Source organism: Gossypium raimondii, chromosome 2, assembly GCF_025698545.1.
Source record: "Gossypium raimondii isolate GPD5lz chromosome 2, ASM2569854v1, whole genome shotgun sequence".
Lineage (NCBI taxonomy): Eukaryota > Viridiplantae > Streptophyta > Magnoliopsida > Malvales > Malvaceae > Gossypium > Gossypium raimondii.
Window position 1 is genome coordinate 10526154 of NC_068566.1, and position 16858 is coordinate 10543011.

Consider the following 16858-nt stretch of genomic DNA (forward strand, 5'->3'; position numbering starts at 1 on the left):
TAAAAGTGATAAAAAAGATGACCGAGATAGAATTATTTTAGACGAACAAGGAAGAGAGATCTGAGATGCAGTAGCAACTTTAATTTTCTCAATCTCTAAACATTTTATTGGAGATCCTTCTCATCTTAAAGATAGAAATTCAGAATTATTATCAAATTTAAAATACAAAAAATTAACCAATTTTAAATGGTATAAAGATGTCTTTATGACTAGAGTTGTGCAAAGATTTGATAACCAACAACCATTTTGGAATGAAAAATTTCTAGCAGGACTTGCCACTTTATTAGGAGAAAAAGTTAGGAATCAAATAAGAGAAAATTACAAAGGTATTATTCTATATGAAAAGCTTACATACGGTGAACTAATTAGTTTCACCCAATAAGAAAGATAAAATTTTGTCAAGATTTAAAATTACGAAAACATCTTAAGAAAGAAAGATATCAATGTAGAAAGGAATTAGGATCATTCTACCACCAATTTGACATTAGGAATGAACCTTCCGCTTCAAAAACATGTTACCTCAGAAGCCAAAAATAGGAAAAAAATATTTTAGAATATTATTAAAACCCAAATATAGAAAATACAGAAAACGAAAGAAACAACAAAAAATGAAAACAAAATTAATAAAACAATAAAATGTTATAAATGTGGAAAACTGTGACATATTTCAAAATATTGTAAAATCAAAAGAAAAATCAATAATTTAAATCTAGATAAACAGATAGAACAAAAATTAAATGAAATCCTATTAGAAACAACTTCTTCTCAAAATGATACATCTATCAAATGTATGAATTACAAATAGATTTAATTACATACAACATCCCAATCTTCGGCGATGAAAATGAACCTTCAATTAATATGTTAACCAAAGATCAAGAATTTATGATTGAAGTTATTGATAAAATTCAAGACCTAGAGCTTAAAAGAGAATACCTTTTGAAATTAAAATCCTCATTAAAAGATAAACCAAAAAAAGAAAACAAAAATTATTTCTAGTCAATCACAAATGTATAATATACAGGATATAATATTTAATAAATATGAAAAATAAAACCAAGACAAATTACAAATTCTGAATTACAGTTGGAAATAAAACAGATTAAATTAGAACTTTCTCAACTTAAAATAGAACAACAAGAAATGAAAGAACAAGTGAGGACCTTAAAGCACAAAACCTCAGAAAAAAGATTGTCAGAAACTGAACCTGAACCTGAAGAAAATACAAAAGAATATATGATGGTTCTAACTGAAGTATCTATTCAAAGATAGTTAATAAAAATAAATATTGTCATAAATAATGAATTTCAATTAGAAACAATAGCCCTTTTCGATACAGAGCGCATCAAAACGCATTAGAGAAGGAATAATTCCAACAAAATATTATAATAAAACATCGAATCTCTTAAAGTCGCAAATGGTAAAAACTAAAATTACTTACAAAATTCCCAATGCGTAAATATCCAAAAAGGTATAAAATATCAAACATGTTTTTAATGGTAAAAGATATTACCCAAGATGTCATATTAGAAACCCCATTCATATCCTTACTCAAACCTTATAAAGAAACACACAATTCTATCTCCACCAAAGTTTTAAACACTAAGGTAGAATTTCCTTTTATAGAAAAACCAAAATAAGAAATCTCAACCTATTAAAATCTTTATCCATTCATAATGGGAAAAATTAATAATTTAATTAATCATAAAAGAAGCAAATCTCTTTCTAAAAGAAGAAATATGTTTTAAAAATTAACTGAACAATTAGGAAAAAGAGAAATACAAAAAGAATAGATCAAATCAAAAAGAAATAGAACCAACAATTTGTTCTGACATTCCTAATGCCTTTTGGAATAGAAAAAAACACGAAGTAACATTACCATATGAAAATAATTTTGATGAAAGACAAATACCCACAAAAGCAAGACTCATACAAATGAACAAAGAAATGGAAGAATTTTGTAGAAAAGAAATACAATACCTTCTTAATAAAAATTTAATTAGGAAAAGTAGTTCCCCTTGGAGTTGTTCCGCATTCTATATAATAAAAAATGCAGAACTTGAAAGAGGAACACCGAGATTAGTAATTAATTTCAAACCTCTCAATCAAGCCTTAAAATGAATTAGATACCCAATACCAAATAAGAAAGATTTGCTACAAAAACTTTGTAATGCAAATATTTTCTCAAATTTTGACATGAAAATCTGGATTTTGGCAAATCCAAATAAAAGAAGAATAAAGATATAAAATAGCATTTACTATACCATTTGGACAATATAAATGAAATGTAATGCCTTTTGGATTAAAAATGCTTCATTTGAGTTTCAAAGAATAATGAAATGATATTTTTACCAATATTCTCAATTCACAATAGTATACATCGATGATGTATTAGTATTTTCGTAAAATTTAGAAAACACTTCAAACATATATCGATCTTTATAAAAGTCATAAGAAATAATTGTTTAGTGGTTTCTAAATCCAAAATAAGTTTGTTCCAAACCAAAGCAAGGTTTTTAGGTAATTATATTATCTAAGGAAGCATTACCCCAATAGAATGATCTATAGAGTTTGCTAGCAAATTTCCAGAAAAAATTCTTGATAAAGTCTAATTACAAAGATTCGTAGGAAGCCTCAATTATGTCATAGAATTTTATCCAGGTCTTAGCAAATTATGTAAACCGTTATATGAGGCTCAAAAAGAATCCACAACCTTGGACAAATAACCATACCAATATTATCACCCAAATCAAAAAACAAATCACTAAGCTTCATTGTTTATATTTAGCTGATCCAAATGCCCCCAAGGTTGTTGAGACAGATGCTTCTGAAATAGGGTATGGTGGGATCCTAAAACAAGTTAAAGGAGGTAAAGAGCAAATAGTCCAGTTTACTTCCGCATAATCGAATCCTACTCAAAGAAAATTATAGTACTATTAAAAAAGAAATTTTATCAATTGTTTTATGCATTACAAAATTCCAAACTGATTTATTAAATCAAAAATTTATTTTACGAATCGATTGCAAATCAGCAAAAGAAGTTTTACAAAAAGATGTCCAAAACATTGCCTCAAAACAGATTTTTTCAAGATGGCAGGCAATCTTGAGTATATTTGATTTTGATATTGAATACATCAAAGGGGAAACTAATTCTTTGCCTGATTTTCTCACCAGAGAGTTCCTCCAAAAATGCCCCCCAAACTTCGAGACAAAGGAAAAGGGAAAATAGAAGAATCATCCAAAACCCAAATCACCTCAAAACCAATTAAGTCATGGTATGCAATTTGCCATGAAGAAGATGAGAAATCATCATCATCGTCAAAATCCTCCAAAAATACAATAATTCAAGATGCACAAGATCCAAATTAGATTGGTTCTCAAATCAAAAAATGGATTGAGTCCCAATCTCAATCTCCGGAAGTAGCATTGGCCTTTTCGCAAATGAAAGAGGAAACTCATCTCAAACAAATTGCTGCTGAGGCAACAAAGGTTTCAAAAAATAGAGAGTTTATTTGACACAAACCAAAATCTCTCAAAAATGTTTTAAAAGAGACTTCTCTCCAAGATGTTTTTCCCAAAGAGATAGCAGTGTCTTCACAGACTGCTACACAAAAATCTTCACAATATTTTCCAAACAAATGTTTTGAAAGAATTCTTGTTATGGAGGAAGAATTTTCAGAAAAACCTTCACATATACTGGCAAAAGAACTTTTCAATGGATGGTATTTCAAACTATTGGATTCTCAAAAACCCCAACAGTATTATGAAAATATACTGGTCCAAACTGGATCAGTATTGTTCAAACATTACACAGATCCAAAAGATCCAAATTTTATTACCCATTCAATAGCCCAAATATTAAAAATTCTTCGACCAAGAGATTGGAGTGAAAACCCAAATTCTCCAGAGAAATTACCAGCCAAATTTACCACTAAAGTAGACCATTACCCATATTTTACATATTGGGATTACCAAAGGGCATGGTACAATGCCTTCTTAATGAACAACCGCAATTCTTATGAGCAGTTCCATCATACCGGAATTTCATTATTAGTTCACAACTACATGACTAAATGGTGGGACAAATTTAATGATGAAAAATATGATTCAAAATATTTGGATGTTGTATGTAATTCGTCTATTTGTAATTCATCTGTTTCAGTAGATGTATCATTTTCAAAAGAAGTTGTTCTATCTCTTCATCTAGATTTAAATTATTGATTTTTCTTTTGATTTTACAATATTTTGAAATATGTCCTAGTTTTTCACGTCTATAACATTTTATTGTTTTATCAATTTTGTTTTCTGTTTTTTGTTGTTTCTTTCATTTTCTGTATTTTCTATATTTGGGTTTTTTTATAATATTCTGAAATATTCTTTTTCCTATTTTTTGGCTTTACAGGGTAACATGTTTTTGAAGCAGAAGGTTCATTCCTAATGTCAAATTGGTGGCAGAATGATCCTAATTCCTTTCTACATTGATATCTTTCTTTCTTAAGTTGTTTTTGTAATTTTAAATCTTGACAAATTTTTAATCCTTCTTTTTGGGTGAAACTAATTAGTTCATATATGTAAGCTTTTCATATGGAATAATACCTTTGTAATTTTCTCTTATTTGATTCCTAACTTTTTCTCCTAATAAAGTGGCAAGTCCTGCTAGAAATTTTCCTTTCCAAAATGGTTGTTGGTTATCAAATCTTTGCATAACTCTAGTCATAAAGACATCTTTATACCATTTAAAATCAGTTAATTTTTTGCATTTTAAATTTGATAATGAATTTCTATCTTTAAGATGAGAAGGATATCTAGTAAAGTGTTTAGAGATTGAGAAAATTAAAGTTGCTACTGCACCTTGGATCTCTCTTCCTTGTTCGTCAAAAATAATTCTACCTTGGTCATCTTTTTTTATTGCTTTTAAAATTTCTTCCTGTTGGGTTTTAATGAGTGCATGGTCCCACCATCCTTTTAATTGACCAGTAAATCCAGCATCTAAAAGATTAGCTATAGCATGATCACTGATTAATCCATTTTGATTTTGGGTTTTATAAAAATTTGAAACCATTTTCATTTGTTGTAAGAATTGTATTCAGACATTCCATCTATATTCCATTCATAGATTGTATTAGCATTGTATTTGTTTTGGAAAACGAGTTTTTCTTCTATCTTAAGATCAGGTGCAATGATTTTTGGATAATATAATCTTTTTGGTTCTTTCCATGCCATCTTGTTAATTTGTTGTTCATCTGACTGATCCGAGTCAGATTGGGAGGATTGGTGTAATGTATTTATTGAATATTGGGCTTGTATTCAGGTATCAGGAGCAATTAATTCAGACTTGTAGCTTTCCAAAGCATTAAGTCTATTTTGGATTTCTGTTAGGAATTCATTTTGGGATTTTTGGAAAGTTTTTGGAATCTTATAAGGTGTAAATATTGGTTCTTTGGAACTTTTTTCGATTATCTCTTTTACTGGTTCTTTCCTGATTGGTTGACTCTCTACTAGATTCTCAATATAATCCAATTGTTTTCCTATTGTATGAAGATTAATATTTATATAATTGTTTTGTTCTAGTATCATTTTAATATCTTTTGATGAGATTTGTTCTCCTGCATCAGGAGTTCTCATTCTTAAAGGGTTTGTTTTTATTCCAGTATTCTTGTGAAGATATTGAACTTCCATTAAAGAGGGATGTCGAGATTCAACTTCTCCTTTATTAGTCTGCCATCTAGTATTATGTCTTATAGTATTAATAGATTCTAAATAATATTCTTCAAACTATTTAAATAATTTTATATGAACTTTATGGGTTTTCATAAATCCATAATATTCTTGAAGAATGCTTTCTTTTTTATCATTATAATTTTTAAAGTAATCTTCTCTTTTTTGCTTTTTTTTTGAAATAGAAGTGCTTTCTACACCATTCTTTATTTATTTCAAACGTTTTTTCTAAAAAAAATATTTCTAAATATTCTCCTTGTCTTGCATTTGTCGAAACCATTTTTGAAAACAACAAAAATTTAGTTGTCGACTAGAAAAATGAATTTTGGAGTCGCCACCGACCTTTTATTAAGGTGTGATCGGATCACCTTGAAAATAATTTTAAGTCTACGAATTTTGAGAAAACGATTCGGGGGTCGGTTACGCACGAGGAAGTGTTAGCACTCTCGTGACGCCCAAAATTGGTACTGAATTGATTGTTTAATGTCTTAGTGCCGAAAATTTGAAAAGATTTTAAAATACAATCCTTTGAAATTCAAGCTTAAATAATTGAATTGGTTAAATAGACGGAACCTATTTCAAAGAAATAAACCGCCACACTCAGTGAGTTAGAGTGCAACAGTTCAATTTTCAAAGTTAGATTCGTTCTTTTTTTAAAAAAAATGTGTTTTAAGAAGGATATTTGATTATTTGAGTCAATTGAGAAATCAGAATTCAGTAAGTTAGGGTTTCATCTCTCGAAATTCCTAAATATATCGAATATTGCCTTTATTTTAAAAATCCTTGATTCGAGGTAGCAAATCATCAGATCCATTAAGTTAGGATTCAACATTTTGAAATCCCGAAGAGCTTTGTTTAGAAATTATATGGTTTAAAAAACACTTAGCTATTCAAGTTCTACGAGAAGAATCGAAGCCCAATAAGTTAGGGCACAATTATCTCGAGAATCATGAACATAGAGCTTTTTTGAAAATTTGTGAAATAAAATGATTCTAATGCTTTAATGAAACATTATTTTTAAAACGAATATGATACAATTGAACACAAATGTACAATGTAATAGAATAACTTGCAATCCAATCGTACGCAAAAATATTAAGCGATCAATAGGTAAATTCAAATAAAAATAAAAATAGTAATTTTAAGCACATTAAGCAAATACCAACATTAACAATTAAAAATTAAAAGAATCAATAATCAATTTCAAATGACACATTAAGGTAAGGAATATATCATCTCAACAATGATTTTAAAAAGGCAACGATACATTTGAGTTTGGAAGTAGATTTAAAAGAAAATTAAGAATGATGTTAAATAAAATAAGTTTTTTCTGAATGAATTTTGAAGTGAATATTGTAAGACATACAAGCATGGATTTAGAATGAATATTTCATAAGCATATTGTAAATAATAATATATAATAATATACATTGGAATATTTTGCTTAAGTAAAATATATAGACATTGGTATAAAAGAATATAATTTGAAATCATTGATCGATTATACAAAATAAATTATTATATAAATAACATTAAATAATAAAAATGCATGATAAAATACTAATGTATCGTAATAAGACAACATTTTAAAAATAATATGTGACAAATTTAAAAAAACAAATATATGATAATATATCTAAAATACTAAAACAATGAATTTAATTCACAAATAAAAATACATAAGCAAAATTGAATATCATTAATTACAAAAGATTTAAAATCATAAAATATAATAACAAAATAAATAAATAAATAAATAAAAGGTATAAACAAATAAAAATGTAAGAATCATAGCAAAAAAAAAAAGAGAAAAAAAAAGATTAAAAAGAACAATAAAAATAATAGTAAACATAACTAAAAAAACGATTAAACCAAAATTAAAACATTTGAAGGGTTAAAATTGCAATCGATTCAAAATTAGGGGACTAAAACAGCAAATAAACACACGAATCTGTGTGCTCAAATCCTGTCCTCGAAAACGGCGCCATTTTACCATGGAATTAAATGAAACTAGAATTAAATGCCAGGTAACAATTAAAAAATGAAGAAAAAAACTGAATTGAAATGAAAAGCAAATGCGGAGGGGCTTGTTGCGCAATAATCCCATTAGACCCAAAGCACGCGGATCCTTCCATCGGGTCGGGTCACCACACAGGTCTAAGGCCACTAAACGGCTTCGTATCGCTTCATTATTAAAACAAAACAATTCTAAAAAACGTAAGTAGAATTCATTTTCCTAAAAAATGCTGCCTTTCCTTTGCTAGGGTTTTGCCCTAACTTCTGCCGCCGCTCGAACATGCCATCATTCAGAAACTCACGATCTCCGTCCAAACTCCAATTGCGACTAAGCGGACAGGGATGCGACGGTCGACCTAAAGGTGAATCTTCCCTTCTCTGTTCTCTTTTTATTATTTTTGCATAAAACGAAACGAAAAAGAAAATAAAAAACTGAGAATCACCTTCCAAAAAAAGGGTATTCGATTTCTTCCTTTGTTTTTGTATTTCAATATGTGTGTATCTGTGTGTTCATAACAAAGAAGCAAAAAGAGAAAGAAAACAGTAAAAAATGAAAAGAAAATCTCCCAAATCTTCTCTTTTTTTTTCTTCCATCCCCCCTTTTTACAGTGTTTGTATTGGCTTCTTTATAGCCAGAATTACAAAAAAATGAAAAGAAAAAAAAAATCAATCCCAAATCCCCTCTGTTGCCCCATTTCTGTCATTTTTTGCTGCTCTTGTGTGTGTGTATTTATAGGTACGGCCGTACGGTGACGTGGCGTGGTGCAGCAGGTGAAGGCGTGGCAGGGGAGAATGGCGCTGGGAGCTGCTAGGGTTTCAGCTTTTGCATTGGGCTGCTTCGGTTTTGGGCTAGGGGTATTCGGGTTTGATTTTGGGTTGGTAATTTAGGTTTGGGACGTGTCGATTTGGTCTATATGATTATGGACTACTGGACTTTTAATAATTTTTGTTTTTATTGTTATTAAAAAATGGGTCGGGCAAATATTGGGCCTTACAGCTGCCCCTCTTTGCTCGTTGTCATGTAACGGGAACAGAGCAAAGATTCTAGAAATGGCCAATTTTGCCCGGTCGTGCTTGTACCTTGCTGCTCTTTTTCTTCAAGTAGCTTCACTCCATCCTACTGCATCTTTAGAGGTATAGGAATTAGTGCCTCGATCCATTCCACCGCAACGTCGGGGAGATAGGATCTGTAACTTTAATCTGTTTAACTGCAATGTCAGGGAAGCGAGATTCGCCGTTGTGGCTTTAATCTATTCCACTGCACCGCCTGGGAAATAAGATTCGCTATCTTTGATCTGCCCCACTGCAACTTCAGAGGGATAAGACCGTTTACTCAGTCTGTTCCGCTGCAACTTCAGGGAGATAAGACCTGATGCGATCCACTCTACTGCAACTTCAGAGAGATAAGATCTATTACTTTAATCCGCTCCACTACAACTTCAGGGAGATAGGATTATTGGCTTCAATCTGCTCCACTGTAACTTCAGGGAGATAAGATTTGCCATCTTCGATCTACCCCACTGCAACTTCAGGGGGATAAGACCTGCTTACTCAGTCTGCTCCGCTGTAACTTCAGGGAGATAAGACCTGATGCAATCCACTCTAATGAAACTTCAGAGAGATAAGATCTATTACTTTAACCCGCTCCACTACAACTTCAGGGAGATAGGATCTGTAATTTCCAAACCTATTCCACTGCTGACCAGGAATATAGGACTTGTGGCTTAAATCAACTTCCTTACACTTGAAGATAAGATTCGCCGTCTTTGATCTGCTCCGCTATTGCTTAGGGAGACAAGATCTGTGATTTCCAACCTATTCCACTGCTGACCAGGGATATAGGACTTGTGGCTTAAATCTGCTTCCTTACTCTTGAAGATAAGATTTGCCACTTCGATCTGCTCCGCTACTGCTTAGGGAGACAAGATCTATAATTTCCCAACCTATTTCACTGCTGACCAGGGATATAGGAATTGTGGCTTAAATCTGCTTCTTTACACTTGAAGATAAGATTCGTCATCTTCGATCTGCTCCGATATTGCTTAGGGAGACAAGATCTGTAATTTCCCAGATCTGTTCTCTGGGAACATGACTTGTATAATGAACCTAATTATGCCTAATGATTAGGATGGCATGATCAAAATGAATCAAATGCTCCTAACTAGACATGTGTGAATGGTATTTGCAAGAATGCAGCATTTTATTTTTCCTGAGAATGATCCCGCTTAGGTTGTCATTACTCCAAGTTTATTAAGGCTTTGTGACTGACGTGCTACAACGTCTTCTTGCTTGACTGGCTTTCCTGAAAAGACATTTAGCCAGGTTGCCCCCCACTGTAAACCTTAAAGTTTAATCCATTAGGGCGCACAATTTGTGCCATCATTCTCCCACTGCAATCCAAGGGTAGAAATATGTAGCTTTTCCTCAATCCTCTCTTATCACAATTCAAGGATACAGGATCAGAATCATTCTGGTTTCTTACACCATTCCCAGGGTGTCATACCAAAGGCTCATGCGCAAATGAAGGCTCTCTTTTCCGAGATAACCTCTTCCTATTTCCTGTGATCATTGCTTGCTTGTTTATTTAAGCTTTGTCATCAACATGACCTTCTTGTCATTTTGTTCAATCAATGCATTTGACAAAAAAAATCTAAAGAGAAAGTCCAAATTTAAACTCTTCCTTCTCAAATTTCCAACCTTTAAATTTGGTGTGTTCTAAACAATAGTCCTGTTTCAGGTTCCTATATTACTTAAAATTTTTCAGAGTAATATGCAAAACTTCCTTTGTGAAACCTTTATTAGTCCATTAATCATTATTCCAATGCAACATACTTGCAAAAAGGGTCATAACGATGGATAAGAATAAAGTTGGTTCTGAGCATAGCTCGAAAGGAATAAATTATCAAAAATAGTAAAGAAGGATAACAAAGAAATTGATTGGGAATGTGTATCTTGAAAAGAAAAAGTATTCCAAGAACAAAAATAATATGAGAATTGGGTGCCCCAGATATCGCAGCTTGAACTTCTCTGTACAAACTTTTTGAAGACCATTTTGAGTTTGACATGTGTTTAGGAGATCTACAGTGCTTTGTCGATGCCCCAAGATGTCACCTACCATTTCCTGTTGATTCAGGCATAGCAAGATCACCACATGCCCCAATATGATCAAAATTTGAGTTGCTATGATCACCTCATGCCCCATTTTAATCAATATTTGAGCCGCCCATTTTGGGTTTTCAACTCAAATCCCCTTTGTCCTAAGGTGCCCTTCGTGGTTTTTCCCCTTAGCCTCTCCATTTTTATTTTATCATTTTTCATTTTCTTGACTCAAAGTCCCCTTTGCAGGTTTTGACCTTGGTCCTTTCTTCTTCTTTAAATGAAGTATTCCTTGACTAGACCTGAGTTTATAGGACTAGCAATCTCACTCAGGATCAGTGCTCTTCTGAAAAAGGTCTTCTTTACAACATAGGGACATTCCCGGTTTGGCATTCATTTCCCTCTAGAATCCTTTCGAAGGATCTCTTTCAACATCCAGCCCTCTCGTGGAATTCTCAGAGATGACCTTGTTTATTATGGGCTCATATCATTTGTTTCTGGAACATCCGACCCTGATGAATAGCTGTTAACCCTTTTCCTAGGTCCAACTGACCATATCACGATTGGATCCCTCCAACTCTAGCTCAACTAATACCTGGAGAAATGGGATTTCAATAGGTAAAGCTACCTCAATCCCGTAAACCAAAGAGAGGGGTGTTGTCCCAGTACAGATGTTCGACAAGCAATGAGGGTAAATGGTAATTTCTCATGCCAATCCTTACAAATCTCAGTCATTTTTCAATTTTCTTGATGTTCATCTCTAGGCAATTTGGTGACAAATCGTAGTGTCTTCTTCTGAATTGATTTCAGACCTCAGCTCTCGTGTTGTTGTTCAAGCTCAACGCATTATCCAATATAATCTTCTTTGGAATTTTATATCAGCATATGATGACATTGGCGTGTGAAGCAGCCTCTAATGATCTCAAAAATGAAGTAATGCCCATCAGAAGTCTTCGATAATGGTGATGTCCATGCCCAATTTCGCTCAAAATTTGAGTCGCCCTTTTCAGGTTTTGAACTCAAAACCACCTTTGGTCACAAAACGCCCTTTGCGGGTTTTCACCTTGGCCTCTCCTTTTTATTTTTCTTTTTCTTTTTTATTTTCATTTTTTTTATTTTGATTTTGATTTTGATTGATTTTTTTTCATTTTTATTTTTTCGACTTTGATTTTGCTTTTTTCTTTTTCTTTTTTTGAATCAGATCTGAACTCATAGGATTAGGCCAGTCCTTGTTATCCCTTTTTGATCAGAACCAATGTTTTTCCAGATAAGATCTGAGCCTTTTGGGGCACAAATATGACAGAAAACTTTGGATCTTCCTCTTTAATCAGGATAAACCCAACATAAACTTGAAGAGATGGAAACTTGACTTCAAACGGGCAAAGCTATGATGAGTCAACGAGAAAGGCATTGCCCCGGTAAAGAATTGCATCGTTCATACTTCAAATCATACTGTTGTGCAGATTTCACTATCAGCGGTTAACCTGAGCATATCCTAGTATGATCATACAAAGACATCTTTGAACTCTAGAGGTAACTCAACAAGGCATTGCTTCGTCTTTGCGGTCAAGTCAATCCTAATCTTTACCAAGCTTACAATTTCTAATGGTTCCTCGTGAGGTAGGATCTGTCTGTTCTCTTGTTCAACCCTTCTCGCCAAGTCCGGAGATAAGCTACGATCTATTTCATTTCCAAAGTCATGTAATCCCTCTAAAAACATATCTCGCTCAAAAGGGATTTTAAGTCTGTAGCAATATCACTCATGTCATTGATATCTAAGGACCCGTAGTAAGTACCAAAGAATATGTAAAAGAATGTATAAATTCATGAATAATTATTTGTACCATATGATTATGAATGAATGAATAATAATTTGGAAGAAAATGAAAGTATTGGCTCAACAATAATTGTAAAGATGTATTTCATTAAAATAACAACGTTCAGACATGAGCCTATTTCACAAAGGAATTTCTATCATTTCTAGGCTAAAAACAACAAAAATGTTCTGAACATTACTCTAGATAAGCTCTAAAAACTACAGGGATTTCTTCCGTAGTCTAATTGCTTAGAACACTCCTAAGGTTATAAGGGCAGATATCTAACAAGGTACCTTTTCATTTGTGTCTTCAAATATGTCATTGATGTGAACACTTCCCAACTCTGTGCGTATGTTTTCCTCCTCTTTAATTTCCTCACAAAGCTTCATCTCCTTGTCATCCATCATGCCCAAAGTCTTGAATTCCACGCTCTCATGGATCTCGTACCCTTTTTCGTGATGGAACTTACAATGGTTCCTTGTCTTTCCATGGTTTACTCCTGAATCAGAAATAACTAGTCCCTTTCTTGCTCTCACGTCTACCCCATTATCATCATGATCGGGTAGTGGATTTTCTATGCTAGACGAGTCGTCAAATCTGATAACACCCACGTTAATGAGTTTTTCAACCAGTTTCTTGAAGGCAATGAAATTCTCTATTGAATGCCCCGTAATTCCTGCATGACAGTCGCATTGTGCGTTCACGTTATACCATTTGGGGTACGGGGGCTGCAGAGGTTTTAAGTAGAAGGGGGCACCACATATGCATTAAATAGGCTTTGATATAGCTCTTTATATGACATCAGAATTGGTGTGAACTGAAACCTTTCTGTATTTGTCTTCTTTAAAGGACTCTGATGTCTGGTGGTTTCTGCCTTTGGCCTACCCACAATTATGGGCTTTGAGTGGCCTTTGTTATACCTGCCTACATTATCCCATTTATTTCCCTTCCTCCTTAGGGCCTTTGTAGTATCTATGTACTCTACCCTCGCCTGCTTTGTTTTAGCTGGGTTATCAAGAGCAACAGGAAAATTGTTCCTCAAATTGGATCTTAGGCCTGTCAAACAATTCACTAGTGTCGATGTACCAGTCTGATAATGTTGGGATTTGATAGTAAAGAGTGCCCTGTATGAACGCCTATCTGGTTGGATCTATGCACTTATCAGAGTAGAATCTAGGGAATAGGCAAGATCCTCAGTATTAACCCCAAAGTGGACCACTGGGTCTTTCCTCTTTTCTAACTCTCCAGCTAACAATTGGTTGAACTGGCTCATCATAGTGCTCTGTAATTCTAGCATCTAATCTTTCATTTCCTGTTGAAATTTGGTCAATTGCTCCTGCATCTCTATCTGCATTCGCTCTAATTGTTCCAACCTTTGTTCCATTTCTCTAGTATTTGCTTGGATACCGTAAGGGTGTTTGGTTGGTTGGTTTTTCAGATTAGCTGAAATAAATTTACTCAATTAGACTCTTTTAATGGATTTTAATGATGTCATGTAATGCAGATGCATGAAATGAATGCCTAAAGTGATGTTAATTCTGATTCAATTGCATTTAGAAAACTTCATTAGAAAGCAAATTCCTTTACTTAAAGCAGATGCATGTACGACCTCTCCCTTATATTCCAAGAAAAAAACATCAATCTTTTTCTTCATCCGCATGCTTGAAATAATCTCACCGATAGATGCCACTGCTAGCTCCTTTTCTTGATCTTGGTCGCGATCCATCATCTACCCATCTTCATAAGGCTCGTCAGCTTCTTTAAGGGAGTTGGTACGTTGAAGGCTCTTAAAAAATTGCCTTGAATCCTCAAGCCACGAAGCAAGGTCACGAACTCTTCCATCGCTCTTCCTGTGTTTCTTAGAATATATTCAGGCAGCCGTATTGTTTTCCACTTTATCAAGGAATCTGTATTCCATGACAAGCTTTCTAATTTAGTAATTGGATTTGAATCAATATCTCTTTCCTAAGATGCAAATGCAATGCAATCATAATCAAAACAAAACAAGATAGGTTAGTACAAAACAGAAGCAAACAAGGAAAACAAAAGTACCTAGTCGGGTACCACTAGGGGTTTGGAGTGGCTCTACCTAGGATGGGTCCCTAAGGTCTTCTACATGTGGTTTGGTTCTAAATTTAAGGTATCCGAACCAGCCGATTCCACGATCTTCACCCATTATAGGCTCATACAGACCGAGTTCGGTTCAGGGGAATACATTTCGCTATGGCTGTACGGAGATGAAAATCTCACGAAGACATAGGTACAGATGTATTCCGAAAGTGATCCACTATCCTGCACGGAGGTGAAAACCTCACGAAGGAGTAGCTTCTCACTCCCACTTAAAAGGGGAAGACTAAACAGTCTTTATGCAATATGATGCCAAGGTATAAAACTCAATTTATAGTAATCATACAAACAAATGCAAAGAGAGGATCATAATTTTTCAAATCAATTTGTCAATTTTCAACAATAAGACAAAAAAAAATCAATTTTACGACCTGACTCTCTTACTCCCCAGTGGAGTCGCCAAGCTGTCGAAACCATTTTTAAAAACAACAAAAATTTAGTTGTCGACTAGAAAAACGAATTTTGGAGTTGCCACTGACCTTTTATTGAGGTGTGATAGGATCACCTTGAAAATAATTTTAAGTCTGCAAATTTTGAGAAAACGGTTCGGGAGTCGGTTACGCACGAGGAAGGGTTAGCACCCTCGTAAGGCCCATGTCTTAGTGCTGAAAATTTGAAAAGATTTTAAAATACTATCCTTTGGAATGCAAGCTTAAATAATTGAATTGGTTAAATAGACGGAACCTATTTCAAAGAAATAAACCGCCACACTCAGTGAGTTAAAGTGCAACAGTTCAATTTTCAAAGTTAGATTCGTCCCTTTTTTTAAAAAAAATACGTTTTAAGAAGGATATTTGATTATTTGAGTCAATCGAGAAATCATAATCAAGTAAGTTAGGGTTCCATCTCTCGAAATTCCTAAATATATCAAATATTGCCTTTATTTTAAAAATCTTTGATTCGAGGTAGCAAAACATTAGATCCATTAAGTTAGGATCCAACATTTTGACATCCTGAAAAGCTTTGTTTAGAAATTGTATGGTTTAAAAAAACACTTAGCTATTCGAGTTCTACGAGAAGAATCGAAGCCCAATAAGTTAGGGCACAATTATCTCAAGAATCGTGAACACATAGCTTTTTTGAAAATTTGTGAAATAAAATGATTCTAATGCTTTAATGAAACATTATTTTTAAAACGAATATGATACAATTGAACACAAATGTACAATGTAATAGAATAACTTGCAATCCAATTGTACGCAAAAATATTAAGCGAGCAATAGGTAAATTCAAATAAAAATAACAATAGTAATTTTAAGCAGATTAAGCAAATACCAACATTAACAATTAAAAATTAAAAGAATCAATAATCAATTTCAAATGACACATTAAGGTAAGGAATATATCAACTCAATAATGATTTAAAAAAGGCAACGATACATTTGAGTTTGGAAGTAGATTTAAAAGAAAATTAAGAATGATGTTAAATAAAATAAGTTTTTTCGAATGAATTTTGAAGTGAATATTGTAAGACATACAAGCATGGATTTAGAATGAATATTTCATAAGCATATTGTAAATAATAATATATAATAATATACATTGGAATATTTTGCTTAAGTAAAATATATAGACATTGGTATAAAAGAATATAATTTGAAATCATTGATCGATTATACAAAATAAATTATTATATAAATAACATTAAATAATAAAAATGCATGATAAAATACTAATGTATCGTAGTAAGACAACATTTTAAAAATAATATGTGACAAATTTAAAAAAACAAATATATGATAATATATCTAAAATACTAAAACAATGAATTTAATTCACAAATAAAAATACATAAGCAAAATTGAATATCATTAATTACAAAAGATTTAAAATAATAAAATATAATAACAAAATAAATAAATAAATAAATAAAAGGTGTAAACAAATAAAAATGTAAGAATCATAGCAAAAAAACGAAAAAAAAGATTAAAAAGAACAATAAAAATAATAGTAAACATAACTAAAAAAACGATTAAATCAAAATTAAAACATTTGAAGGGTTAAAATTGCAATCGATTCAAAATTAGGGGACTAAAACAGTAAATAAACACACGAATCTCTGCGCTCAAATCCCGTCCGCGAAA